This window comes from Balearica regulorum, chromosome 5 (genome assembly GCF_011004875.1).
Source record: "Balearica regulorum gibbericeps isolate bBalReg1 chromosome 5, bBalReg1.pri, whole genome shotgun sequence".
Classification (NCBI taxonomy): domain Eukaryota; kingdom Metazoa; phylum Chordata; class Aves; order Gruiformes; family Gruidae; genus Balearica; species Balearica regulorum.
This window is the reverse complement of record NC_046188.1, coordinates 36,175,024-36,201,134: the sequence shown is the minus strand read 5'-3', so window position 1 is coordinate 36,201,134 and position 26,111 is coordinate 36,175,024. Positions and strand designations below refer to the sequence as shown.

At 38.8% G+C, this 26,111-nt stretch overlaps 1 long non-coding RNA gene across 1 annotated transcript in view; it reads left to right on the top strand.

Moving 5' to 3' along the window:
- LOC142602043 (uncharacterized) overlaps nt 1-26,111 on the top strand; it is a 135,821-nt gene that overhangs the window by 24,279 nt on the left and 85,431 nt on the right. The window contains exons 6-11 of the long non-coding RNA XR_012835677.1: nt 5,354-5,430; nt 10,873-11,059; nt 17,225-17,326; nt 22,038-22,110; nt 23,596-23,681; nt 25,817-25,873. This is a non-coding gene — a long non-coding RNA (uncharacterized LOC142602043). The remainder of the gene's footprint in view (nt 1-5,353; nt 5,431-10,872; nt 11,060-17,224; nt 17,327-22,037; nt 22,111-23,595; nt 23,682-25,816; nt 25,874-26,111) is intronic.

Sequence of the window (26,111 nt, the reverse complement as noted above, 5' to 3'; positions counted from 1 at the left end):
TGATTTGCTTTTACTTTAGAATAAAGTAACTAGAAATGTTTCTGTAACTAACCAGAATGTTGCATACAAGTTTGCTTTTTAGAAGTTAGAAATGAAGAAAAAGTATATATGTACAAAAAATGTATAGGTACTCTTCTTTTTCAAATACTTATTAATGAAAGCCTCTTCTCGGGACTAAACTTCTCTCAAGTTTACATTTCCTCTACCATAGAATATACAGTACAATTTGTTTGTTTAAAATCTTCTTTTCATGTTATGTGCCATTTTTACTACTATATTCCATCAATGCATCTTTTAAAAAGTCAATTGTAAAATGCTGCTTAAATGCACGATTGAAATTAACTTCAGTTTGAAGCTCAAATTTGAAAGCATCAGTGTGCTGTAGGTTTCTGTAGTATCTATGAAAACATTATTTTGCCCTGCTCTACCTGAAATAGAGCAAAATAAGACCTACCTAGCTTTCAGGTCTCTTTGAGGGAGACAGAACATTGTGGTGTTTCTCCTTACGTGATTACTGAAGCATGTATATTAGCAATGTATGGAATCCGTCTTTTTAGATAGCATATTTTACTCAAACATATCTTTTTCCTTTTGATAGTGCTTGTGATTTCCTCAAATTTCAGCATTCCTCAAAGGAAGCAGATGAATTCATTTAAATAATTTTATTTTCTAAAATTAGTGATGAAAAACCTTTTGGGGAATGAGAATTGATGGTACAGTTAAGTTATTCTTAGTTGTTTTCCATGTTCAGATCAGATAAAATCTCAACCAAAACCATTTGAAATTATGAGAAATCTTCACCTCAGTTCTTTCCTGAAACTTACCCAGCCCTGATTTAAGCTCACAGGCAAGCTCCCTATGGCAGATGTCCTCTTCTGTTTTTACGGGTTGTGGAACTGGGTTGCACATTTCATGAGACTCCCTTAAAAACTACATAAAAAATTCTGCACCCTGGCAGAGGGAATGAGTGTGCTCTGTGTTTCTATACCTGCAAACCGTATTCACTTCAAACTACAGCCTACTAGTGCTGATACAGAAAAAAGTTTCTTCACATCTAGCTAATGATGAACCTTACAGAACTTTTTCCATTAAAGGCCATTTCCTTACCTGAGCTTCAAGTGCAAAAACAGAGACATGAAATAATACGGGTTGTCAGCCAAACTCTCAAACAAAAAGCCACACTTAGGGATTTTATTTCATGTGTACAATTCAGCGCAGTCTGACAGTGGCATGAAATAAGATTAAGACTGTTTTGAGCTCTGTGGCCAGGTTTTGTTGAAAGACTGAATCCCTTCAGCCTGAATTGTGTGCTGAGAACAAAGCGTAATCTGCCATTGTGTTTCTCAGCGTTGCAAGGTCGAGTGATTCAGTCTTCCCCTGCTCCTGTGATGAATGACAAGATCAAGACATTTCCTGAAATGTGGACCAGGGCTGGACACCAGGGCCAAATGAAAGAAGTACAAGGGTGCCTTTAAGATAAGATCACTCATGTTGGAAACGCCTATTCTGTTGTAAGAGAGCACTGCACTTTTTGCTGGAAGAGTCCACCCATCTTGTGTTTACTGCAGTGGACACTTGTCTTGAATTACAAGAGGGAGTGCAGTATTTTATTTTTTTTTAATTAGGACATATAAGTCTCTCAAGTGAGACCCCCAAACTCTATTTTGTAGTAGAATTTAAACTGATGTGTCAATGACTCTCTGGTGTGTCTAGATGAAGAGTACTCAGATGTACTAGAAACCACAGCTTGTTCCTGCTCGCAGCAATGGTTCTTAGATTAGAAAGGATTCTACTGTGGTTTTGCCTTTTTATTTTATTTTGTACGTCAACACCTCTTGTCTGTTGAATACTACAAAGCAAGCTCACCAGTGAGGCCAGATTATTAAATTTCTGAGAACAGCAATGAGATAATTTGTATATTCTTTGTGTCTCTACAAGGAAGCACAGAAGTGTAACAAGCAACAAATTTATTTTACCAAATAAGTCTCTCTGCTCTGCAACAAAAGTCTCCGTTCTTCTGTGGCCAAAAAAAGTTTAATTCTGAAGATTTTCCTTTAATAAATTAATCCAGCTCTGGGCTGGATTTACTCAAATACTACACTAATGCAGGATGAAGAGCTGATGATAGACTACTGGCAAACACCATGGTCATAAACAAAATTTTTTCTTATGCATGTGTAGCTGCAAGTCTGCCTACCATCATTTCTATGAGTTCTGGGGAGGCAGGGAGGCTTTGGCAGGTGTTTGTTCATGCCTTGACAGTGGTCAAACTTCTAACAGAAAGACTTCTGATTATAATTTTAGAGGGTAGCTGCTAGACACTGTAGTGTGGTCCAACTGACTCCTAAATTTTTGCTGTTTTGTCAGGAAATAGTTTTACACAGCATGCTTAGAAACCTGCTGTACTGTGTCACATGCAGAGGGTATCTTCTAAACTTGTGTCAAGAGCTTGGTGTTATCTTAGTAGCAAAAATGAGATTTACTTATTTGTTTCATTACTTTTGAAACAGATACTACTTTGACAGCTGCTGCTGCTGTAACACAGTAAAATAGCTTAAAAATAATAGAGCAATAACATCAATACACATCAGAGAGCTCTGATGCAGATGCTTTGGGATGAAATACACAACCTCCCAAATAGCTGCAAAGGAAAACAAAACCTTATGTCCTGATTTATGTTGCATTCTGAAGGTCAATAAAGCTGAGATCTGGCAAAGTGCACAAGAGAGCAAATTCCATGAGACGTCTGCTGCTGATAAGTGGCGTTGCCAGTGCTGCAGAACTCAACAACAGAATTTGACATTAAAAAGCATCCTTACTGGTGTTTAACTGTTTAATTAGCCACTGATAGGCAACACGAAAACACAAGAATGTATTTAGCTTTATGTTTGTGAAAAATATCTGGTCAGATGGTCAATCTAGCAGGAAATATTTACAGCTTTCAAAGTTATGTCACGCCCAGATCCTGTGGGACTGTGGAAGACTGATCTCTCTGGGAGCTCCAGCTGCAAAAACCCCCTCAGACCTCAGCCTGGATATGTCTCATGGAGTCACCTGAGGATAGACCATTAGATCCAATTTGTGTCACTCAAGTTTAACACCTGTATGTGTGCAGCAATGTTAGGAATGAAGAGAAGGGATGGTTCAGCTCTTATTCCTAGTCCCTGTCTTCACATGGTAAAATGCACTCTTTGATGGCCACAGTTCTTGGTGGCCTCAGCAGAAAGACAAAAGATAGATTTCAGTTCTGAAGTTTTAATTACTTTTTCAAATTCCTTTTGGAAGCGAGGCCTGAGTAACCCAATGGAAGCATGTTGGAAAGAGAAGCTGGAGGAAGTTAATGTTGTTCCCACATGTGGTACTTGGTCTGTGACTGGATAACAAATCTAATTCTTGTACATTGTCGGTGTCAGGTTCGCTATAGCTGTGATGTGTTTGGGTAGGCTTCATGTGCCACACTGGGAGGAACTAATATGTGGGGAGGTTGGAGGTTTCTGATTTCTCCCACCAATAATAAATCTTATGTCATTGTCATATGGTGGCAAGGGGCGGGGAGGAAGCAACTAAAATATCAATTTTTTGCAGTTCTCTGATCCACAGCAGCATCTCTGCTTGCACCCTTACATTTTACTAGAAAATTGATTAAAAATTCCAGACAATAATTTAATGCTTCATTTCCTAGTTTGCAGTATTTTTAACTGTAAAAAGGATAATGAGAAGTGAAGATCTGCAAACATGGGAACAGGCTCTTTCCATCACTGAAACTGAACTGTGGGTATTCTCTTGGCAAGCTGCTTTGTCTTGGGTTTTAGTTAAATTTGGAATAATCTGTACTTTTGGGGTCTAATTTTATAAATGCCTTCTATAAATGCCTTCTATGATGGGGTTATAGCGTTGATGGACAAGGGAAGGGTGACTGACATCATCTACCTGGACTTGTGCAAGGCATTTGGCACTGTCCCGCACGACATCCTTGTCTCTAAATTGGAGACCCGTGGATGCGATGGATGGACCACGCGGAGGATAAGGAATTGGCTGGATGGTCGCACTCAAAGAGTTGTGGTCAACGGCTCAATGTCCAAGTGGAGAACAGTGACGAGTGGTGTTCCTCAGGGGTCGGTACTGGGACCGGCACTGTTCAACATCTTTGTCGGCAACATGGACAGTGGGATCTAGTGCACCCTCAGCAAGTTTGCCAACGACACCAAGCTGTGTGGTGTGGTCGACACGCTGGAGGGAAGGGATGCCATCCAGAGGGACCTTGACAGGCTTGAGAGGTGGGCCCATGCGAACCGCATGAAGTTCAACAAGGCCAAGTGCAAGGTCCTGCACATGGGTCGGTGCAATCCCAAGCACAACTATAGGCTGGGCGAGGAATGGATTGAAAGCAGCCCTGAGGAGAAGGACTTGGGGGTATTGATTGATGAGAAGCTCAACATGAGCTGGCAGTGTGCGCTTGCAGCTCACAAAGCCACCCCTGTCCTGGGCTGCATCAAAAGAGGTGTGACCAGCAGGTCGAGGGAGGTGATCCTGCCCCTCTACTCCGCTCTTGTGAGACCCCACCTGGAGTACTGCGTCCAGCTCTGGGGGCCCCAGTACAGGAGAGACATGGAGCTGTTGGAGAGAGTCCAGAGGAGGGCCATGAAGCTGACCAGAGGGCTGGAGCACCTCTCCTATGAGGACAGGCTGAGAGAGTTGGGATTGTTCAGCCTGGAGAAAAGAAGGCTCCGGGGAGATCTAATTGCGGCTTACCAGTACCTGAGAGGGGCCTACAGGAAAGATGGTGAGGGACTGTTTATGAGGGAGTGTAGTGACAGGACCAGGGGTAATGGGTTTAAACTAAAAGAGGGTAGATTTAGATGTTAGAAAGAAATTCTTTACTGTGAGGGTGGTGAGGCACTGGAACAGGTTGCCCAGAGAAGTTGTGGATGTCCCCCCCCTTGACGTGTTCAAGACCAGGATGGGGCTTTGGGCAATGTGGTCTAGTGGAGGGTGTCCCTGCCTGCAGCAGGGGGGTTGGAACTAGATGATCTTTGAGGTCCCTTCCAACCCTAACCATTCTATGATTCTATGATTCTAAATACTTAAGCACAGAAGTAAATGTCCATGTGTAGCATCAGAAATGTTAAATATATCTAAAGAAAGGGATTTTTAAGTGGTAAATATTTGTTAACAATACTTTGAATAAATGAGGTTCTAATTAAAACTTCAAAGCAAATGTGGCAATTGGTGGTACATATTTAAAAAGAACTATCTCTGTTAAAAGTCGGAGAGTGTAAATTACTCCAAGAATCAGTAATTGGAAAATAGAAAGTGAGGCTAAGATTGCTTGTCAATATTTCTCTAATTTCAGTGATGACGGGACAGCTGACAGTTTATTTTAACCTCATCTAAGAGCTTGCCTGTCTGTCTACCTGACAAAACAGCAAGGTAAATAAATAATAGCAGTGTACAGAGAATATTCCCAGCTCACTTGTTTTTCCTTACTATAATTGTAATTGCTCTTTTAAAGTAATGGTTGCAATTGATTTTTTTTCCTCAGATTTGAAGGACTTAAAATATTGCAATGCAAAAGAATGCAATTAATAAAAGGTAATCCTTTGAAAGAAAAAATCCAGAGTGCATGTGAGGAAGCATGTAACACAAACATTCTGTGGGAGCAAGCCTTTTAATTACAGACGTCGTTATAGATAACACTTTAACACAGAGTTTGCAATCAGCTAAAACATCCCTCACCACAACAAATCCAGAATGCACGTGCACAGGCAGATGTAACCTGACCCTGTGCGAGGAACTAGGGGCCAGCAGGTGGGCTTATGCTCTCTGAGTCCTTAACATTACACTTTTCATACGTCTGTATTGTTGCCTATTCGCTTCTGATCAGCTAAGCTTCAGAAGAGCAGAGTTCACGATATTTACTGGTAAACTGGGCTGTAGTAGCCTTTGGTATGCCCAAGAATTTTTGCCTTAATGATGCAAGCGAGAACTTGGGTGCAGGAGACCCCTCTAACAAGTTCAGGCTGCATCCGGACATGATAACACACTTGCCTGTTGGGCAAGTTGGTATCTGAGAATGGGCTCAGGTTCCCACTCCATTAGTAATTTAGACCAGGAGTTTTCAGCCTGTGGCTCATGAACTATTTTTGATTTACAGCCTATAGAAGTCAATTAAAAAAAAGAAGCCTACTGCTGCCAGGGTTATATTTGTTCCACAGAGGTCTCGTTGGCCCTGGAAAATTTGCAGGGGTATAAAAATTAAAGAAAAGAAGAACAGAAAAAAAAGCGCCTGAGTTGCAAGCCCTACTTTTCAATGGAGACTGCAATTTAAATGGTGCAGTCAGTCACAGGAAGACATTTGAACTAAATGCAGGGAGTTGTGAGAATGACGGTTTCAGTAACTGGGAGGAAAAATTCTTTAGGTGATTCATGTTAAATTCAATGGGAGCAAGTTCAGGCCCAAAAGTAGTGAAGATTAAAGAAACTATGTGTATTCTCATACGTGTTCTGTGGAATAATATATAGTTATCTATTAATCAGAGAAATATGAAGATTTTTGGAAAGGATAATTTTAATTTAACAAAAGCCTTAAATATCCCCAAACTAATCAACTGGAAGGAAAGACCTAGTTGTTTTTCTTGTGAATGACCAATGATAAATATGCAATGCAGCCTGGTTTTGCATGGACCACAGCAGTTTTTCTTTCAGATGAAAACAGATTGTTGCTGTATTATGGTGCATATTTTTGGTAGTAATATTGGGAGATTTATGAGGAATCATTATGAATATAATTAAAACAATCCTAGTATCCCTGATGTGCACTTTTGCCAGTTGTGACGTGTGTTTCATTCTCTGATGCATCTGCCTCTGAATACGAGAGGTTAAATTAGACCCCACAGGATTAATTACAGGTGTATTTGCCAAAGTAGAAAATAGAGCTTTATAAACTGTTTTGAAGTGCATTATGTCATTTAAACCTTTATATGCTGCATAATAAATGGTGCATATTCCAGGTGAGGCAATCAGCACGTTTTTCCAGAGATAATGAGTGGTAAGGGGAAAATTAGGGCAGAGACCTTTTAACAGTCTTTATAAAGGATGTATTTTAATGATAAACCTCCTCAAAATCTGAAGAGCTTTTGCATTATTCATAAAGTCTTTTTAATTTTTAGAGTTAGCCTCTTTTTTTTCAGGAGTGGCAAATATGCTTACCGATAAAATCAAATCAATCACAATTCTCTACAGTCTGTATTCAAAAACTCCAAAAGAATCTTGTGAAGACTTTCTTTTGTATGCCACTGAATCACTAATTTCATATGAGTCTTTTGTACAAGCTTTAAAGTCTTAATCACTTTGCAGTTGTGATTCATAACATTTGAATAACATTTCTCTATATTGAAGGAAAAAAGACTAAAATCTGTGGCCCAAATCCTACTATTGAAAAGGCAATGGTGTATTGTTATATTTGTAGATTTGAAGGATTTCTCTTTTTTCACTTGTAGGATTAAATCCTGTTATATAATTTCTAATTAGTGAAGAGTTCAACAAGTTGTCAGTATAAAATTCAATCTAAAAAAGGTTCTAGAAAAGAAAAAAGAATAGAGAAGTTGCTGATTAATTACAGGAGGAAATGAAATGATTTGTCTAGTTCAAAATGCCATAACCGTGCAATTTCCATGGACACAGATTACTATGAAATGTAAATCAGTAAAGAATACATAAATAAAATGCAATTTTAGATAAAGTACTGCAGGAGATTAGTACTGATCAGATTATGCCCGATCAGTTAAAATCTTTAATAGTAGAAAACTTACACGGATAAAACGTGGCAACATAAACCACAGACTATGGTCATGTCAATGCTTGCTTAGCATGTCACTTGAGAGGAATTATTTTTCTTGTTTACCCTTACCTGGTTTTATCTTATTTGTCCAGTTACCATCTTAAGTGGTCACCAAAGAAAGAGTATGGTAAGAGATGCTTTTTCCATCACATCTCGTATTATAAACTTATGCTGTCTACTCTCCGAAAGCCATGATTTCACCATCTGTGAAGACAAAACTTTTATAAAGGGATGTGCAGACCATGTTTTCTTCTATTTTACCTCCTTAAAGTTATCTTGAGTCTCATCTTGGGGAAAACAAAAAGTTTCAAGAAAAATTTTATACAAAAGAGACAGAATACTGTAGAAGTACAAACAAATATTAAAACTAGTCACCCCTTTTCACAACCATAGTTTAAAATCTTAAGGGTTTTTTTGTAGATTAATCATTATTGAGCAAAAGAAAATGTATGGAATTGAACAAACTTTAGGCTATTTAGGTCTAATTCCTGACTCCCCTGCAAGCATCTAAGAGATGCTGGCTCAAATTCAGGTGAAATGCTCTTGGGAATGCCTTTCGGCAGCAGAGTAATGCACGGCTAAAGGAGAGGCATGTCTGATGAGTAAACGTGCAGCTCTGCCATTGTCTTCCACATTGATTTTGTCAGATTCAATTTATTACTTTTTTGTCATCACGTCTATATGAAATTGAACATTGCTTGTCTCTTTTAGTTAATTTCCTTTTTTTTTTTTAAATTCTTTAATTAATTTTTGTGTAGACTGCAAGGTCAGACATTAATATAATGACTAGAAACAGTATAGGTCTGTGCATATGTCAGATCTATCAGTTCCTATAAAATATATTGTATTACACTATTGTTACCCTTATGATAACAGTATCTATAAAAATTAGGAATGGAAGGCTATGGTTTTAAATGATTTGTTACTTGCAAAGTCTGAAAAATGAGCATTTTTTTATATAGTTTAATGAATCACGTTATTAAACATTACATATTTTCCACCATGTCACAGCACAGTGCACAGTCCTACTGGGCTATTAAACAGTTTTATTAGCAGACTGCAGGACATGTTCTAAGAGCTTTATCATGCTAACAAATATTTAGAAAATAATGACTATTACATGAGTAGATTCCCATAGGTTACATTAGCATAATGCTGTTACTACACTTAGGAATTTCCAAATGCTTCCTTTTTTCCTTGTTCTCCTTGGTTGTGTGCACTGGCTTTTCTTCTCTGAGGGGGAAAAATACAGTTCGTAAATTCTTTCTATCATTTCCATATTTGTATTAGTGTTGTACCTAGTGTAAATGGAGAGAAAGCCTGCACTGAAGAGGTCGCTTTTTTTATACTTCCGAACCAAGTTTTTATTCAACTTCTTGTTGTGCTAAACACTGAAACAGACATAGAACATCACTTATTTTTCTCTTCAAGCTGATGATACATAGAAACATTTTTTGTTCCTGCACACCTAGAACACAACAGCATTTTTCTGACCTATTCTTGCTATATGGAACTGAAATCAGATAGGTCAATAATTTGTCATTTTTCATTTTGTGTAATCCCCCAGTTTCATGGCTAGGGGTGCTGTAGCCATGAAGCTTTTCTCACATTATGATAATTGTCTCTTGAATTCGGGAGGGCATGAAATTGCACCTAACAAAACTTGCACAGCCGCAGCATCTCACAGGATGCCCAGTGTTATAAATAGATAAACCTACGCATGTAGTGGTATAAGTACAAATGGTGCCATGGTATAAATACCAGCAGGATTAGTCAGTAGCAACGTACAGAGTCCCACAGGATTTTATGTCATACACGACATTTAGAAGTGTGTGTCAGGAAGCAGTGAACAAGGATACCTCCCAGCAGCTGGTGGATACCACCCATCTTTTGGCTGTTTTAATAACAATTATGATTATCATTGATGATTGATAGTTCTCTAAATTCTGTATTAGTTAGGGTAGTGCATGTTATTCTCATTCACACAAAAATACAATATTCAGCACTGTTCTCAGCTTGCTTTATAAACTTAATTGTTGACAAAGGTGTTGTTTTAGAGTTGATCAAGTTTTCTACAGAGAAGGATACGAAGTTTTTTCTTTGGGTAGATTCAGGAATTTTTGTTCTCACAAAATGCATTCGATCCCCGTTTTCAAAACCCAAACCAAGTTCTTTAAGTCTGGGAGATACTTCCTTGACATTTGTCAGCGGAAGGAACTAATAAACCCTTGAGATCAATTCTGACCTACTTTTTCATGATTCTTTGGTTGGTCTGTTACTCTTTCGGTTGAATCAGAAGCTCAGCTTTTGAAGCTCCTTTGGATCCACTCCACTTACAGAATACTAGTCAGGATACCAGATTGAGGCCAGGTTGGAAAATCCTGTTGAGACAAGAGGTTGATGTTTTAGTGGTCTCGCCTTGTGTATGCTTCACATACTTTCCATATAATCCCATATTTTGGTAAATTCTCAGATGAAATATTTACTATATGACTCAGAAAAAAATGTTTGAGAATAGTTTCATCCTGTAACAGTAGCTCACATTGGGACAAGTCTCTTAAATACCTTGCATTCTGGGGCCTTGAATTTCTTTCTGGTTATTACTTTCCTCCTGTAATTATTAATACATAATTTATCCATCAGAAATTTCAGGGAACTGGATTCTTTGTGTTTCTTTGAAAAGAGTAAGAAAAGTTATTGAAATTCTATTAGTTCATTTTTATTTTTGCCTTTTTACTCTGGGGCGGTGGCTTGCAAATGTCTGAACACTGGTTACCCCTTGAGCTCAGAGTGTCTATCACGAATCAGTTTTGTTTTTAACTAGAAATGCCTCTTCTGACAGAAACAGGTAGCAGTTAATTGATGGTCTCAGTTACAGGTGAAGTGATTGAATACTGGCTTATGATAACTACCTCAGGTGAGAATAGAATCTGCTCTGCCTAAGAGTCACTTTCTTCTTGTGTGTGGTTCCGTACTGCAATATCCATGCTCTTAATATTAACTTAAATCCTCTCCACGTGGAATTTCATTAGGTCTACCTTGCGTACCCATCAGAAGAATCTCCACAGTACCCTAACCTGATAGTTATGACCAGTCAGCCCCTGAAGCTGTACATCCCCTGCTGTTCTATGATACGTTGTAAGCACAGACCATGATGTTCTACAGAAATGGCGCTGCATTCCTGAAAGTGCATGAAAATGCACCATGATTACATAAGAGGTAACACATCACTCCTGATTATTATTGTTTATTTTGATTAATTCCTCTTTCTCAACTGATAAAACTTACAATGATATGTATTTCTGAATGTACAGCATATTCTACAAGGCGACTTATTTAAAGGATGACTTGTTTCACTAGCTGTATTAATTGATTCATAAATTTCATATTAAGATATTATGAATGCCAGTAAACATCCTCATTCAACATCAAACACCTGTCACACCATTCATGTAAAATACTAAGCTGAATTTCCAAACTTAACATATAAGAGAACGTCAGCATACAAACATATTGAGATATTTAATGTTCCCATGTCACTTTACTGAAGTCTGATGATGAAACATCAGAAAGTTGTTCCATGAGTAGCAGAACTAGTATTTTATTTGTGACATCTGAATTCCTTGATGTAAATGGAAAGTTCTTCAATAATACATTAATAAGATCTGTTTTCTCTATCTACTGGCCTACCTCTGCGAAGCTTGTAGAAATGCAATACCTTTACAATGTCTTTATCTCCTGTCAGTTTTGGTTGAAATCAGCTTAGAGAAGTTATTAAGACAGTGTGATGAAGTAAGCCTTGTTTCTTCAGGAAATTAGGCTAAAGTACTACTTTTTCTGGACCATTGTAATAATAGTGTGTAAGCAGTATTGTATAAACTGTGTTTGCTTCTCCTTTAGCTAATATCAGTATTGGTATATTGTAGTATTAAAAATACAAAGTTAAGACACATGAAATCAGATTATTGAAGTGTTTTTCCACACTGGAAGTGATTTTTTTGCTGAAGTGCATTAGAAATCATGTTACCTCTTGTCTTTGTTTTCCAGTTGCCAGTTTGCCACTAACTTACCTGAGCAGCAACATCTCTAGTGTTTTGCTCTGTGAACGCAGATGTAGAAATCATGACAGTCTGACTTCCAGAATTTCAAGAAAAAGTTAATAGGTGGCTGAACTTCTTCCTTGCAGCTTGTCTATTAGGAGTTTTGAGGGTTTCATTGAATAAGCAGCAGCGAGGCAGACTGCATTACAATGATGTCGAACATGCGTTCTTTCATTTAGAGAAGAAAGGCTGAGGAAGGACTAAGACTTAAGAAAGGCTCACATGTCCTGACATTTCCACTAAATGCATCAGTTTTTACGGAAAACTACTGGCATCTTACACTATACACTAATATGGGAAAGAAGAAAAATATAGAAGTAAGATTAGGAAACAACTTTTTCTAGGTAGTAAAATATGAATTAGAGTTAGTACAGGATAAACGCTAAAATATGAATTTTTCACAGATGTCTAATTTAAAGTAAGTCTGAATTTGACATAAAATTATGTAGAAATTCTCTTCAAAGGAGTATCCATAAATCCATAATTCCAAAAGATTGGAACTTGAGAGAATGGGATTCTTAGAACTGTCTACAAGATTGATTCATTATGATTTTAGAAAATTTCATAATAATGTCCTTTCCTCAGTGTATTTTCAGTAAAAATTAGATGTCACAGAGGTAGACAACGTACTTGAAGACTTTTTAAGTTTAAGTTTAATACTGAAGAAAAAGTAATTTTGGACATTATTTTATATAAACCAGTTACCCATTCACCTCGACTTTAGACAAAACCATGCCTAATGGCTAGAGTCCCAGCTGATGTAGTGTGCTGTTTTCCTTCAGCTGAGACCTCAGCTCTGAAACTGTGGAGTTCAAGACAATTTCTGTTACCACCCCAATTTTATTAAATGCCTGGAGGTTTTAATGCTTTATTTGCAGACATTTAATATGGGTTGAATCTGAATGTTATTTTTTTAACGGAGAGTCATTGTTTTAAACGAGTCATACATTGAAACTATCTACCAGGAGTCCAAGTATTAATTAAAAAGAATATGCCAAAGTCAGTGGCAGAAAAATACCATAATGATGAACAATTATTGAAGGATAAGATCCTTTTCTGGCAGAAAATACATTCCTTGGATTTTCTTGTCAATGCCTAAGAGCTGCCACAGTTAGCTGTTGGCAATTTAATCTCAAATTGCAGGAGGCTTGCCAGACAGAATTTTTAAAACTTCAGGATTCAGAGACTTTGTATTGGATGTGTATCTAAATTAAACCTATTGGAACCTTTTACCGAATCTTAACTGTAGAAAATTCAGGAAAAGGCAAGATCATTTATTTACCCTACAATTTAGGGTGGTAAAACTATTATTTTGAAATTAAAATCCTTTAATGAATATTTGTCACCATTTCCCCTACACACAGACCCCAAAATAGCTTTAGCATTCCTTGGCACCAAGCATCTCCCTTATTTTAGTAGATGATCATATTTTAATGTCAAAACAACTTGAGGAAGAAAGAACAGTACGTCCTATGAAGTGTGTCAAACGCAGTTCCAGTCAACAATTCAAATTGTGACAACCTTATATTATGCTTCTTAAAACAGGTGCTTCTTTGAGCAAGTTATTTCCCATAAGACTATGGAGGGGGACTTCTCAATTGTTTTCTACGTAGTTGTGAGCACCATCATTGAATTAATCTGCCATATCTGCCTGAAGGCTTCCTACCAATGCGTAGATCCTAATTCTGGAGTTGTATAAATAAGCCATCAAGTATTTGAATTACTATAGATATGCCTGGTTTCTGAAGGATCAAGTTCTTTTCCCAACAACTGTTTCTATCAACAGTGGTAAAGGCCATTGCAGGCTATTATGTAGAAATAGATGGAGGGTGCAGTTCAAGACCAAACATTTCCTTTGAATACTTTATTTTGTAGTTGAATATTGTTCAATAGGCATCTGAGTGTATACTATTCAGATCGTTTTACAATTTAGAGAGCACCCATGCAAAAGATTGTAAATAATGGGATCAGTGATTCAGATAATGATGTAACTTGTCACTTTACCTCATGGACTCCAGCATTTCCACCTTTCCTTCTGAGGCTTTTGAAAACAGTGTTTTGATCTGAAAAAAATTCCTGTTCTGAAGAGGACACAAAGTTACATTGTTTTGTCCTGTGAGATTAACTCAGTTTACAAACAGTGACCTCAGACTGCTAAGCTCTAGGACATTGTGGGAATTAGGTAGTTCTGATGAACTAATCATTAAAGGTAGCTTTTACACCTTTCCTATATCATAACTGTTGATAAGGACTCCGTCAAAAAATTTTAGATGACAACATTGTTGATGATGGATTACCATTTAGAAAACATACCTGTTGCTATCTTGACTTTGGAAGCTTAATAAAAGTGAAAGGTTCCTTCATATGACAGAGTGAAGGATGGATCTACTGCAGACAGGTAGTCCGACTTTAAGAAGAAGAGGCTTACTTTTCTGTAAGGACCTCAGGGTCTTACCGGGCAGCAAAGTGCGCTTGAGGAAACTGTGAGCACTTCCAATGGCCAACAGCATCCAGGGCTGTATTCACAGGAGGGGAAATAGGAGAGCAAGGGAAGTGATCAACCCCTCTACTCAGTGCGCTTGTTAGACCATATCTAGATCCTGAATCCATTTCTGGACACCCCCCCCCCCCAATACAGGAAAGATGGATAAACTACAGCAAGTTCAGCAGAGAGCCACCAAGAGCTGAGGGAGCTAGGCTTATTCAGCCTGGAGAAGGTACAGCTTTTGGGGGACCTAACAGCAGCCTGCCAGTACCTCCAAGGAAGTCATTAAGAAAATGGAGCCAGGCTGTTTGTTTAGTGGTGCATGAGGGCAGGACAAGAAAGCAAGGACATTAAGTTGAAGCAAGAGAGGTTCAGACTGAATATAAGGAGAAATCATGAGAGCAGTCAAGCAGTGGAACAGCTTGCCCAGGGAGCTTGAGCTATCTCCAGCCTTGGAGGTTTTCGAGACGTTGAGTCAACAAAGCCCTGAGTAACACGGTTGTATTGGGTTTGCATGCCAAGGTTTTGGTAGTGGGGTGGCTACAGGGATGGCTTCTGTTAGAAGCTGCTAGAAGTTTCCCCTGTGTCCCATAGAGCCAATGCCAGCTGGCTTCAAGACAGACCTGGCGGTGGTAAGGCTGAGCCCATCAGAGGTGGTAGTGCCTCTGGGATAACATAGTTAAGAAGTGGAAAAAAACCTGCCCCAGAGCAGCAGCTGGAAGAGAGGAGTGAGAATATGTGAGAGGAACAACTCTGCAGATACCAAGGTCAGTGAAGAAGAATGGGGAGGAGGTGCTCCAGGTGCCGGAGCAGAGATTCCCCTGCAGCTCGTGGAGAAGGCCATGGTGAGGCAGGCTGTCCCCTTGCGGCTCATGGAGGTTGATGGAGCAGATATCCACCTGCAGCCCATGGAGCACCCCAAGCTGGAGCAGGTGGAGACACCTGAAGGAGGCTGTGACCCCACGGGAAGCCTGTGCTGGAGCAGGTTTGCTGGCAGGACTTGTGACCCCGTGGGGGACCCATGCTGGAGCAGTCTGTTCCTGAAGGTCTGCACCCCGTGGGAGGGACCCACGCTGGAGCAGTTTGTGAAGAACTGCAGCCCATGGGAAGGACTCACATTGGAGAAGTTGGTGGAGGACTGTCTCCTGTGGGAGGGACTCCATGCTGGAGCAGGGAAAGAGTGTGAAGAATCCTCCCCCTGAGGATGAAGAAGCAGCAGAGACAACGTATGATGAACTGACTGTAACCCCCATTCCCCGTCCCCCTGTGCCACTGAGGGAATGAAGTTGAGCCTGGGAAGATGGGAGGGTTGGGAGAAGGTGTTTTAAGATTTGGTTTTATTTCTCATTATCCTACTCTGATTTGAGTAAATTAAATTATTTTTTCCGGGTTGAGTCTGTTTTGCCTGTGATGTAATTGTCGAGTGATCTCTCTCTGCCCTTATCTTGACCCACGAGCCTTTCCTTATATTTTCTCTCCCCTGTCTAGTTAAGGAGGGGAGTGATAGAGCGGCTTTGGTGGGCACCTGGCCTCCAGCCATGGTGAAACCCACCACGCTTGTTTGACCTATAGCTGACCCTGCTTAGTGCAGGAGGTTGGACCAGAAACTTCCTGAGATCCCTTCCAATCTGAATTATCCTTTGATCCTATGATCTGTGAACCCTGATGTAGCATGAAGTGAGAAATTACATCAATGCTCTAATTAACCATTCTGTCTCCAGAAAATTTGTATTACCTGTTTTTATTCTTAGGACCAATTTTGAGAAAGGGAGAGGAAAGATATTTAGTTTACAAAATACCCTAATTATAACTTTATTTTTCATGAAAAACCATTTCAAGGTCAGACTTGGAACTTTCACCCTTCCTCCACCTAATGCTGATCTTCCTCCTTACAGTGAGTTAAGTCCTCTGAGGAAGACTGCGAGACACAGAATTAGTCACAATAATGATTAACCATTGCTTTACCATGGAAATGTCCAGCTTGCTGGTGCCTCAGTAGGAACTGCTGTGTCTTCATGAGAAACCAAATGCACATGGAGAAGTATCCTTGTCCGTCAAAGTACAGAGCAAGACAAGAGAGAGCATATCCCATTTATAATCCATCTCACATATGCTGCCTTCTTTGGGAAGGAAACTGACAGACACTGTGTGAGATTTTGTGGGTTTTTTCTTTTTCTTTTTTTTTTTTTAATAGGCGTTTTTGGAATTTTATGGCTCGGCCAACCAGTAATATGATAAAGAGATTTCATTCTAGAGGTGACAAAACAAATCCAGAAGAATTTACTGGTTAAGCTAATTTTTCTAAGTGAAAAATATTTCAAGCAAACCGAATACTTTGCACATTTAATTTGTTCTTTTGTTGTTGTTGTAGTTGTTCTTGTCTGAGTTCTCTCATGTTGCGATTTCTACTTTATCCGCATGTTTTAACATTTTCTTCATGGGCAAAACAAGAAAGTATAAGAGTATATGTGCAAAATGTACTTTTCTGCCAACAGTTTCAAAGTTTGTCTCAAAAGCAACATTTTTTGCAGAACCTCCTGTGTTTCTTTTGTAAAAAGCCTTCAAATATTCAATGAGATGCTTAAAAGGCGATATGATTATTAAAGCAGTTATGCAGTCTCTTGCCAGCTAGCTATTTCATGGCCTATGTTGCTATCCTCTAGAGTGGAAGTTTTATACTCTTCTCTAAAGGAATGTGTGCTTGTGCAAGAACATAGCCTTCTCTTGTCTGATTGCAGAAGATGACGAAATGCAGTTAACACTGGTGATTGAATTGTCACCGTGTCAATGATTTCTTAGGACATACTGCCTGTTGGAAAGTGTGATGCAAATTCATAATTCCTTTATCCTGTTTTGTGCCTGGTTCCTCTGCAGATAAGCAACACTGGAAGAAAAGTTCAGGTGAGCAAATTGTTGTCACCTTTTCTTTCTGAAAAGTTTACGTGGCTGTTTACGGGAAAGTCCTCGGCAAGAAACCATTGCAGACTCATTTTTTTTTCTTCTGGAGTTATGTTATTATGTATTTTGCTATATTTTCTTAGTAAAATGATGCTGTTGACTTTTTGAGATTGCGTAGAACTTTTTCTTTGGCTTTGCAGGTGTGGTGGCATTGTGTGCGGCCAGGACCATAGCAAACTAGGACACAATTTAATCTGGAAACAAAATAGATTATACAGGATTATCAAATCCTGTGTTGCAAAATCTAATTAATTGCATAGGTGAAGAGAGATAACTAAGTAGAAATTCAGGTGGCATCTTTTCATCTTTCCCTTTCCCTATCCCTAAAAGCAGTCACTATTACACGATCATTTAAAGGGTTGATAAACTTTTTTTTCTTCTCTTTTTTTTGTGTTTCAAATAACTTGAAAATAGCTTTCAGTTTTCTTGAATTGATTCCCTAAGCAAAATCATATTCCAGGTAATTTATTTGAATAATCATTTAAGTCCGTTGTGAAACAGTTGATCGCAAATATTCTCCAGAAAGATGAGGAGATATGATCTATTTGTATTAGCTACATTAATCACATACTTCTGTTTTCTGATAATATGAGAATAGATTGTTGAAATTGGTTTCCAGAGCAATGTTTCTGATTACAAAATTGAAAACAACATCCTAACAATATTCTGAAAAAAATTTCTAAAATCTGCTGTGCTTATCCTGTTATCAATCCTGTTTGCTACAGTACCAGCATCTTGTGGAACAAAAGTTGATTTTTTTCTTTTTCCCCAGTGCATACCTAGCAGATGCTGAATGAGGCATTTTCTGAGTAGATTTAGGGTGGGAACAGTAAAGGAAGGATTCAGGCATAGGAATGTACCACTGTGTGTATGGATGTTGCGATGTTGTAGTTCATTAGGATGTAATTCTGGCAACAGCCTGCTGCTATACAGTTCCATAATCATCACTGGAAGTCTTACAACCGAGAAAGGCAGTTATTCTAGGATTGCCCAATGTGCATGTAGTGAAAAGGTGTGGTATGCAAATAAAGAGGAAGCAGAGGATGGATTAACCATAAACCAAGCCTTTATATTTTTTTTGATGGGATGTTTTTATCTCTGTAGATGGCACTCGAGAAAAACATAGGTTCAGCACTTACGGTCTTCCCAAAGGGAGCAAGGAGAGCAGCGTGCTCTAACCACATCCCATAATGTCAGCCTGTCCAAGGCTTTGTCCACTGAGGAGGGCAATGTGACTGCAACATGAAGAGGGGTGAATGAGCTAGCTTTCTTTGTGTCAGCTTGGATAAAAGTAACAATGAAGACATGATGGCACAGGCTCTAGTCACCCAAGTAAGTGCTCAGGCAAATGTGTATTATAGTGCTGAAGTCCATGCCTTATTGTCATCAGTTCTACTGTTATTCTACCCAGGTAGAAAAAAACTAGTTAAAAATCAGCATAACTGTGCATAATGGTAAACATAACCACATCCAAATGTAGCAACTTCAGTAGAACCTAATGAAATACAATGTAATTGGTTATTTTCTTGTTATTCTTCATTCCATAATAATAGTAGAATTTAATATTTGGATGAATGACAGCACCAGCAATTCTGACTCTCTATTAGGCTAAGTTCTTGTACCAAGGACATTGTGGACAGTGAAGTTTAAGGATACCTAAGTAGACATATTCTCAAACTAAATTTCCTGTGCCTATTCATACAGAACATTTCAAAATGCCTTCAGAATACTAGACCTTACTATGAATAACGGAGTCAAATGTTTTCCTATTGAGTCCATTTGTTAGCTTTTAATTCATTTGTATATCTGTGACAAAATAAAATAGTAGGGAAAAGATAACTCCAGAAAAATATGATGTTTATTTTCTCAGGATTTAGGTTGGTCACTTCATCTGCTAGAGAAAAGGAAATACTTTAGCGTCATGTAGTAAGGATATGTTAATGTTCTGATCTCATCTAAGGCCATTTGAGACACAAATTGTCTAAAAATATGTAGGACTTTTTGAAGGATTGTATTATGAATGTTAGATTCTTCATAAGATGCAGAGCATAGAAATCCAGTCTGTAATAATTTTGTGAACTGAAAATCCCCAATTGTACTATTTCTATACAGATGACAAGAATCAGCATCTTTCTTGTCCTTTTGATTTGATGATGAAACTGTCTGAAAATTTTCAAGTGACACAAAACCAGGTAAATGAGTCTTGAAATCTGTTGGGCCATGGCAGACTGTGATATCTTTATCAAAGAATGTACAGACTTCACACTCATCTTGTGATTCATTCTAGCAGCATTGTACCATAACTCGTCTAAACCACCTCAAAATTTCCAGTCAGGTAATGTGACAAACTACTCAGAAACAATAACAAAGTAAAAAAATGTGATTAACATTTAGCACCTGAAATAATTTTTACTTTGAGAGAAAAAACCAAAGCTATATCTGGGTTAGAAGATGACTTCTCTAAAATCGACAGATGCATTTTCTCATAAATTAAACATGACCACATTTTGACACACTCATATGTTTTCTACTGTAGTGATGGACAGAAACCTGGTGCTTAAAAAATTCCAGTATCAAAGTCTCTTTATCTTTAAGGAGAGCTTTTCTTTATGTGAAAAAATAACACAGGACATTAGGCCTTGCTTACGCTCTTAAGTGGAGCTGAAATGACAACCTTCTACTTGTCCCTCTGACAGGGGACAGATTCATACAGCCATAACAGCTTGCCATGCATAATGGTCTCATAAAACCTTCAAAATGAAAGCTTTTTTTTAATCTGAAAAGCTTTATTTTTCTAGCTGAAACAGAGATTATTGACATTCCATGTTAAAATCTCTATTTGACAGATGTTGTACGCTACAATCAGTACTTTGAATTGAGGCAAAGAATGTCAAAATCTTGGCCAGTTAATGAAATTTGAATTAGCTGCTTTGAACGGGCATTTGAATGTGGTATGTTCTAAGGTTTCCTGTGCCTCTCTTGGCATTTGCTCACAGCTAGTCAGATCTCCTTTTTTTTTTCCCCTGAAATTCTTTTTCAATTCATCCATGGTTATAATGTGTTGAAATGGACTCCTTTTTCAGTTGGGAATGCAAAAGCAGAAGGAATGCATTGTATCTTTGCTGAAGAAATGAGTAAGAATTTCAGAACTTGGCCCACAGACTGGTTTGCAGCCTGTGGACTTATGGGAGGAAAATGCTTAAATGCCATGGGAGGCTTCTTATCATTATTTGAAGTCTTTTTAGCTAGATGTACATATGTCCTAACATCTGTAGCATAAAATAAGTCAGTCCGTTGTATTGGAACGTTTTGTATGGATTGCACATATTTGTAGGCAGTTAGTTTAGTACACATGCGTTAGTGGCAGTTAGTGTAGAGATTTTATCTTATAAAATCATCATTTTATAAGATAATTTCCATCACTGCAGTTTATGAACAATTATATATATGTTACAACTATAATCAGAGTAAAGATGTACTATTTAGTTTTCAATAACCAACACATTTACTATACATCATATCAAAACCAGAGGAAAACCATATTCTGCTTATGAAGCTCCAATGATTCAAATGGAAAACATGTCTTTAAAATTCTCTTTTCTGGGATGTAATTAAAGGTGCTGGAGGATTGTCTGGAGCTGACAGCTCTGCAAAGGAAACCCTTCACTTGCAGAGGCAGAACTATCAGGTCTCAAAGGCAATGCTGTTGCTAATGAAACCAAAAGTATGCAAGAATAATTCTGTCTATGAGAGAGAGGCCCAAGAAATGGGAACAACTGTAGAGAAAATGGCTGCCAGCTACAGATGATAAAATACACTTCAGCCAACCTGTGCCAGAAAGAAAAGAAGAAACTTGCTTTTAGACACAGGATGGGCAAATCAGAAGGAAACACATCATTCCAGCATAGCCTTCAGTTATGTCTCACAAATTTCAGTCAGCTCTAATTGTTATTAGTCTCTTTTCCATTATGTTTAGATTGATCTTTAGCCAGTTTTCTCCAACTCACGCTCTCATGTCAGGCAGGTCTGAAGATCAAAGGCTTTTTCTTTATCAGCTAAAGAGAGATGATTCTCACTACGCTCATGAAGTCTCAGTCATTTCTCGGTCTTCCCAATACTTTTGCAATACACCCTGCAATGAAATTAGCTAATCAAATGAACATACATTTAGCAGATGTAGTCATTTATAAGGTCTGTGGAGTTAGACGTAGCCAGTCAGTTCTGTCCAGCAGCGTCTGTGGTGATGCAATACACTCACTGAAGAGGGATCAAATGTGCTCGAGCAAGCTCTCAGTGAATCAAAAGAATCTTTTCCTGATTAGGCGAGAAGGAAATCTGACTGAACAAACACATCTGGATTTTAGGTTCATGGCTGTACCTCCTCAACATCCTCATGCAAAGAAAAAGAAAAAAGAGGTGATAATTGGCAAGGCTGGCAATTTTGTGGGATGGCTTCTGAAGGGATGGGCTAATCAGCTATTCATTTGGGGTTATCTGTCCACTGATCTCCTGCTGACAGGCAGTAAAAATCATGGCTGCCAAATACTTTTAAAGCACAGATCGCTCTCTGAATGCCAAGCCTGCAAGGCCTGTTATTTTGATGCAGCTTGCCTGGATGTAGAAGGCCTGATTTGGAAATTGTTCTCTTTGATAGATGTTGTTTTCCCCTTCGGCTTCCTAGGAAAGTGAAGCAAGTAATAAACATACTAAAGTCACAGCACTTAGAGGTAAGCTTTCAAACCAGTCCAAGCAAAATATTATTTATATAAAATAATTCTGAACCGAAACCAGAATCGTCTCCTTTGACAGATACATAATTGTAACCCATAGCATTCTCTTCTGACCAAACATCATGTGAATTTTGTATTTTCTCATTTACTTCCCATACATTTTGGTAAAGATAACCTTCTTGGTTTTTAACAGTGAATATTTTAAATCCAGTCAGTAAGACATATTTAATGGTCAGTTCTGATTTACTGCATCTGTCACTTCTGGAGCATTTGGGAAACAGAGATAGACCACAGATGTGGCAATGTTTTGTAGAATCTTGGAGTGTCTTTGAGCATATCTATCACAGCATTGTTTGAAGTTTGAGACTCCTAAATCCTCTCTCTACTTCATGTGCAATATTTAGGAACTTGATTGTTAGGTATTTTTCTGTTTGGAGTGCCAGAGTTAGAACTTAATGTAAACTCTGAAGATTACAAAGGTTGACTCATTTTATTTGCCTCATTTGAGCAGATTTAGTGTGGTGGGGTTTGGAGTTTTTTTGGGTAATGCTGCTCATTTATACTTACTATCACCTAATTTTTAAAACTCTCCTGCGCAAGCCAGTTGAAGCAATGTGACCTAAAAGCACAGTCTCTTCTGAAATTGTGGGTCAATCAAAACAAGTGGCTGCCTGTGACACTAGTTTTTCAGGCTATGGATTGCAGGCACACACTTAAATTACAAGAAAAATCTACTTGTTCTTCTTTGGTTTACTTCAAAACCAGAGATGAGGAAAACACACCTGCTTTGGACAGACTGCCTAGAAAATCTTCCTCTTTGTGACTCCAGTTCAGCTAAAACTCAGGACCATGCTTACATTAAACACAAAGGCAGAGCCTTTGACCTCAGAGGTAAATAAATCCAGCATGTAAAATTAAGCTAATTTTTAAATAGGCATGTGGCTTACGGGACTAGAGCACAAACAAAAATGAGGCGCATTGTTTCTCTTCTAAAACCAGCTACAGTAAGAAAACTAAGGCAGTATGTGTAATTTCCTCTCTAAAAATGCAATTTATTTCTTGTTGGAGCAATAGGCGACACTTGCTGTGTTATTGGAGAGAACATTGTATTGATCATGATGAGCAACCTATCCTTCTTTTCTTGCTTGATCCAGACAGGTGACTGCTAATTGAGGATCATAGGATAGTTCCTATGGGAAGGGATCTCAGGAGGTCTCTAGTGCAACCTCCTGTACTGACAGGGTCAGCTATGGGTCAGATCAGGCTACTCAGGTCTTTATCCAATTGGGTGTTGAAAACCTCCAAAGCTGGGGATGACACAATCTCTTTGGCAAAGGTGTTCCTCTGCTTGACTGCTCTCATGATGTCTCCTTATATTCAGTCTGAACCGCCTCTTCTTTCAAGTCAATGTCCGTGCTCTTGTTCCCCGCCTTGTGCAACACTGAGTAGCCTGGCTCCAGTTTCTTAATAATCTCCTTGTAGGTACTGGCAAGGCTGCTGTTGGGTGTTCCCAAAACTGTATGTTCTCCAGGCTGAACAAGTTCAATTCCCTCAGCTCTCCTCACAGGGTAAGTGCTCCAGCTCTCAACCATCTTGATGTCTCTCTGCTGAACTTGCTGCATTTTATCAATTTCTTTCCTGTACTATGGGAGTCTGGAACTGGTCATGGGATCTACATGTGGTCTAACAAGTGTTGAGTAGAAGGGCTAATCACTTTCCTCACTCTCCTGGCTCTGCTCCTGTGAATATAACCCTGGTACTTTTGACCTTCTTTGGTGCCAAAGCACACTGCTGGCTCATGTGCACCTTGCCCCTGCCTGTCCACCAGGACCCCCAGGTCCTTTTCACTAGAGCTGCTTCCAAGCCATTTGGTTCCCAGACTGCATGGGTGGTTGGGGTCTTCCTTCCCATGTGCAGGACCCTGCATTTATCCTTGTTGAATTTCACAAATTTTGTGTCAGTCCATTCCACCAACCTGCTGAGGTTTCTCTGAATGGCAGCCCTGCCCTCAGGGTTCTTTTGTCCCCGGTTTGATGCCAGTTGCAAGCTTGATGAAAGTGCACTGCTTCACCTGCAGCTTGTTGATAAAGATGCTAAACAGCATAGGTCTCAGGCTAGACATCTTGCAGTACCCCACTTCTAACTGGCCCAGTAACCACTACCCATTTAGCCCAATTACCCATTTTTTAACCTATCTATCTAGTTATCCATTTATCCAGTCTGATACATCCTAGTTAGGATGCAAGACCCTCGCTTCTATAGGGTCTCTGTGAAGACCTTGTCGATCTCTTTTTGAAGTTCCCTAATGTTGCACAATCTGCACAGCTGTTCACACAGTTCCCTGACTTGGCGACACAGCTCCTCAGCCAGGGCATGCCTCCTGCAAGCAAGGACATCTTATCAGCCCCAGCCTCCGCCCCAGGCACTGCCAGCAGCCTGGAGAGCTGTGTTGTCCCTCTGGAGCTCTGTCTGAGTCTGCTCATTGCTGTGCCAGGGTAGTCCTTCCAGTCATAGTCCTCTCCCTAGAATATGATGAATGGCTGTTTGACCCTCCCTAACAATGAGTCAGCTGAAGACAAAAGCTCAAAGCTTTTGGCCAAGGCTGTTTGTTAGAAACTGATAAAGTTTGCAAGGAGGGAAAGGCTTTAGTAGCTACCCTTTCCCAGCAGCAGCATTAGAATTAATTCAGAGAGTCATACTATGTTGTTAATTATACAACCTCACTAATACCGGAATAATTTTCTTCCTCTGAATCATCTCCAAAAACCATCAAAAATATATGCCAATTGATGTTAGAGGAAGTGATGTTCACAATTCTGTAGGGGAAAATCCTCACACTTGAACCAATTCTGAGTCAATGTCCACGATAGCCCTTCAGGAACTGACTCAATTTACTAATTTCAGAGAAGAAAAAAGGTGGGTAGTTTTATGCTGGATAAGTTGAATTTTTTCAGTGAAGAATCTCAATAAGCAACAGAGCAAAGGATCCATGAGGATCCTCCATGAGAAATGAGGATGGAAAAGTGAAAGAGCAGTGATAAATGAAGGAAGGGAATGAGACTTCCTAATTTGGCCATGGACAGCTTTTCTAACCTCCTTCAAGCTTGTGTAATTTCATTCTGAGTGATATGAACTGGTAGTGTATCAATGGCTCTGCAGCAACTGCCCACTCCTGCCCCAACATAAGGACATGTTCCTTCATTTCTGTCATGGGCTAGGTTGTATGAGATTATATCGACAGGCAATTTTCAATTGTCTATTAACCAGTGTCCTACCTCTGTGACCTACCAGCAAAGTTATAGTCGAGTTTAACTAGTTATCTGCCCAGACCTTCAGACACTTAATTGTTGAACATGACTGTCAAAGTGTTGGGTATGACCTTCACTGGACCAAATGGAGAAAGTAATGCTATATTTACCTTTAATTAAAACTGACAAGTGTAGATTTGGGTTTAACCCTAAAACATATTAGAGGAAATCCAACTTGTAAGATCTTAATATTTTCTAATTTCTGATAACATATATGATGCTAAAACCATGTAGAAATCAGGTATCTGTCTCATGATCTTACTCTTCTTCAAGGAATCTGTAAAACTTGATGTTAATTTCTGTCACATCTCTAAACATACTAGATATTTGGTATACTTTTGATTGCTGCTATGGCTTTTCTTATTAGCAAATTTGAGTCATATTTTCAATGACAGGTAATAAGCAATAAGGAAGTATTGAAGATAATGTTGTTCTGGCTACTGGTAACAACGGTGAGAGAGCAAGGATAAAACCATGCTATGCTTTTTTTTCAGTGATGACAAGCATTTCCGCTTCCTGTTTCCTGTGAGAAATGTGATATGCTCATTATATAAGTAACAAGCCAATGAATAGGTGATCGATATAAAAAGAGACTTAATACATTATTTAAAATCAATGCATGACAGTAATTGGAAATGATAACTTCTAAATGGTGACCAGTAAACATTGAGTTTCTTGCAGGACTTTCAG